Genomic DNA, 4,242 nt, shown 5'->3' with positions numbered 1-4,242 from the left:
TAGAATTTTTTTTTACCTGAGATAAATTAAAAAATGACCCAGAATTCCAAGGTTAATATATTTGTATTGCAAACTTGTTTAGGAAGTGATGCAGTAGGAAAGGAGAGATGACGCACACCGCTTATCTTAATTGTTCTGTCTTCAGAGAAGCTACACTGCTTTGCATTCCATTTCTCTTGCGTGATATCACACCCAGCCCCCCCCCCCCCCCCTAGCCTCCACGGCATCATGCCTGATGTCCAACTCCCAGTGCTGCTTTCTGCAAACAGAAATCTTCATTAGTCTCTTAGACCCAAAATGATTGGAAAATTGGCTACAGGTTGAAATATAGAGTTTTTATTTAATATACTGACAATCAGGTCACTATCACAGGAAAATTACAAATTTCACTGGATAACAAGTTAAATATTTATCTATATCATATTTAAATTCACAATACGTACCATGAGTTTTACACTACAAAATATCATGAATGAAAAAAAAAAAATGTTATATGCTGTTTGCAAAAGTATTCAACCCCTTTTCACTTTGCAATTGTAACCAACTATATTTTTAAAGGTAATATAACAATGCAGTGGTGCATCAATCCCAGGTTATAAGGAGACTGGCTTGTATTCTTAATAGAACTCTGATAAAAGGAATAACACACAGACACAGTGAGGCACGTTTGACCTTTTATCTAACGATCTAACCATATCTAACCATCAGAATCAATCAGATTATTTACACAATAATAATAATAATAATAATAACAACACTGAACCTAAAACACTGAACTCAATACACTGAACCCAAAAGAGGTCCCCAAGAAAAATAACAAACTAAATAAAATGGGTACCCAGCAAGTCTTTGAGTGCACTCGATTCAATGAAAGGGGGCGTTCTGTTCCTACCACTACCGCTACGGCCGAACGCTCTTGAGCAGGGGCCAGTCGATGACAGGCTGTCCTCTTGTTCAAAGTAACGTCAAATCTTCCTCCATATCTTCTATTTCTTCCGTAATAACCTTTTCTTCGTTTCTCTTCGTCTATATGTTCACTCTTCAAGTCTATGTTCGCTCTTCAAGTCTATGTTCGCTCTTCAAGTCTATGTTCGCTCTATTAGGGAGCGTCAACAAAAACACGGTCTCCAGGCAACCGTTTCAGTTAGCGGCCGTCAGGAATATAACCTTTTCTTCGTTTCTCTTCTAGTCTATATGTTCACTCTTCAAGTCTATGTTCGCTCTTCAAGTCTATGTTCGCTCTTCAAGTCTATGTTCGCTCTTCAAGTCTATGTTCGTTCTTCAAGTCTATGTTCGCTCTTCAAGTCTATGTTCGCTCTTCTTAAGGTACGGCCACACCAAACGCGTCACCTGCGTACCACGCGTATAAAATCGGCAATTTTTCCATAGGGAAGCATTGGTGTACGCGCGTATGAGGTGCGTATCATGCGTACCAAGCAACATTTTACTCGCTGTAGGGGCGTATGAGGCGCGTACATATACGCGCGCACATATACGCGCGTACATATACGCGCGTACATATACGCGCGTACATGTACGCGCGTACATGTACGCGAGGAGTTCAAAAAATTGAACTTTTTACGCTCATACGCGCCGCAATAGCCAATCAGCGTTGAGCTTGACCCGACGTCACTGGCAGAGAGTAGTGAGCTTGGACAGAAGCATACGGCCGACATCTTTCTTTATTCTGTGTGGAAATAGTAACATAGTTACGCCATTAAATGCTTTTATGGAAACATTTTTAGCGAGAAATGTGCATTTTACTTTCATAATGTTCGCTCGGTGAATGTGAAGGATGTTTGGTTTGATAGTTATGACGAAGAGGGAACGCTCCGTTCACTTGCATGGACAGAGTCTCTGGTTACTAAGCAACCTCAACGTCTTGGCGGACTATATATCTGCTGATCAACACTACGAATGCTGGAAACACACCAGACACACCATGTGAAGTTATTTAACCCGATTATTGTTATTTATATCCGAGATTATTTAATCTAACCCGATCTAAACTCTATCACCCAAACACGGCGACGTTTGGGTTTCCTACCTCGGACTCCAGAGCAGCCATGTCCATGGCAGCCACGGCCGGCAACTTTCTTTATTCTGAGTGGAAATAGTAACATAGTTACGCCATTAAATGCGTTTATGGAAACATTTCTAGCGAGAAATGTGCATTTTACTCTCATAATGTTCGCTCGGTGAATGTGAAGGATGTTTGGTTTGATAGTTATGACGAAGAGTGAACGCTCCGTTCACTTGCATGGACAGAGTCTCTGATTGCTAAGCAACCTCAACGTCTTGGCGGACTATTTCTCTGCTGATCAACACTACGAATGCTGGAAACACACCAGACACACCATGTGAAGTTATTTAACCCGATTATTGTTATTTATATCCGAGATTATTTAATCTAACCCGATCCAAGCTCTATCATCCATCCAAACACGGCGGCGTTTGGGTTTCCTTCCTCGGACTCCTAAATCCAGCGCAGCCACAGGCTGGGGGGGGGGGGGGGGGGGAGTTTTGGGCGGTCTCATCTACGCGCGTATGCGTACGCGCGTATCTGACCATTTTTGACACAAAATGGTCAAGCAACATTTTCGCTGCGTTACGCACGTACATGGTACGCGAGGTACGCGCTTGGTGTGTTCGCACCTTTACGCGTCAAGCAGAGAACCACTTTTTGGGAGCGTCAACAAAACACGGTCTCCAGGCAACCGTTTCAGTTAGCGGCCGTCAGGAATACATAATAATAATAATAATAATACATTTAATTTAGAGGCGCCTTTCAAGACACCCAAGGTCACCTTACAGAGCATATAGTCATCGTTCAAAACTATGTAAAACAGACTAGGAATAAAAGGAAAACAGAGGTTAAACATGAAGAATAATAATAATTAATAACACTCAAAGACGCCTAAAGTGAAGTGGGGACCTCACTAACCACCACCAATATGTAGCACCCACTTGGGTGATGCACGGCAGCCAACATTGTAGCACGTGAACACTGGTCGCTACAATATACTGGGAATATATATATACTATAGATATACACCATACACACTACATTATATATATTATTATAATATATACATTCATATAAAATGACATATACATATATTAGCAGAGAGAGTGAAATAGCATGGGTTACACAATCAACGTTCCCTCAGATGCAACCTAATTAGTTGGGTTGTCCAATAGGGTTCAGAATGAACAATTACAGATACACCTGTGTAAGAGAAGAAAACATTACTTATTCAAAAAAATGGGGGGAAAACTCAAAGTGGCGACTGCCTAAGGTAGGCTATCGTGGTCAGAAAAAAAATATAAAAATACCAAAATCCAAAAAGTGCAGAATGTGTCTATCGTCTGTCACTTCAATCTGAGAGTGGCAATGATCCAGCCATGTTTAGAATGTTATGAAGAGTCTGTGCTGAGATTTGAAGGTTGCCATGCCATCTTCAAGTGCAGTGCATACAACGTGTTCCCCACAATATGCAGCTACTACTAATATTTTTGTCTTATTTTATACATATTCAAAGACAATTTATTAGGAGACCTACTTGGCTACTTTTCACAAGGTCTATGAGCTCTGAGTTTTTAAGTAGCTTGTGTGCATGAGACTGGATGAAATGATTGGACTGGGTGTGATATCAACAACAACAACTCCGACCCTCACTCTCAGTTACCCAAACCCTGATCCACAGCCTCATCTCTACCCGCCTGGACTACTGCAACGCCATACTCACCGGTCTCCCCTCTAAAACCCTGGACAGACTGCAATATGTGCAGAACTCAGCTGCCAGGGTCTTAACTGGCATTAAGACGAGCACTGTGCCCCTTCCGTGGAGACTTTCAAAAAGTACACAAAAGTACACCTTTTCTCTGAGGCCTATGGCCTCTGAGGGTGCACTCACACTTGGCCATCTGGCCGTGGCCGTTGGCCGTTTTCACACCTAACCGTGCTCAAATGGCCCCATTGTTCTCTGGCCTGCACTCACACTAGGCCATCTGGCCGTGGCCGTTGGCCGTCGCAACTGTGGCCTGGCCAGTGGCCACGGTAGGCTCTTGTACATACATCATCACGTCATAAGTAACACGTCATCACCAGGCGTCCGCTGCATGGACCATAATAAAGTCTGCCGCCAGTCAGAGTTTTACAACAATGGACAACAACACAGATAACACAGTTCGCACTTTGCTGAGTCTGTTGCTTATTTGGGTATATATGTTTACCGTTTA

General features: G+C 42.5%; 1 long non-coding RNA gene across 1 annotated transcript; it reads right to left on the bottom strand.

Moving 5' to 3' along the window:
- Positions 1-1,059: 1,059 nt before the first annotated feature.
- Positions 1,060-2,746, bottom strand: LOC132448679 (uncharacterized). The gene is made up of 2 exons (XR_009523407.1): positions 2,656-2,746; positions 1,060-1,320 (listed from the first exon to the last, which is right to left on the bottom strand). It is a non-coding gene; the product is annotated as an uncharacterized LOC132448679 (long non-coding RNA).
- Positions 2,747-4,242: the final 1,496 nt, after the last annotated feature.

The sequence above is a fragment of the Gadus macrocephalus genome, chromosome 20 (genome assembly GCF_031168955.1).
Source record: "Gadus macrocephalus chromosome 20, ASM3116895v1".
Classification (NCBI taxonomy): domain Eukaryota; kingdom Metazoa; phylum Chordata; class Actinopteri; order Gadiformes; family Gadidae; genus Gadus; species Gadus macrocephalus.
The sequence above is the reverse complement of the archived record's forward strand: the minus strand, read 5'-3'. Positions and strand labels throughout refer to the sequence as shown.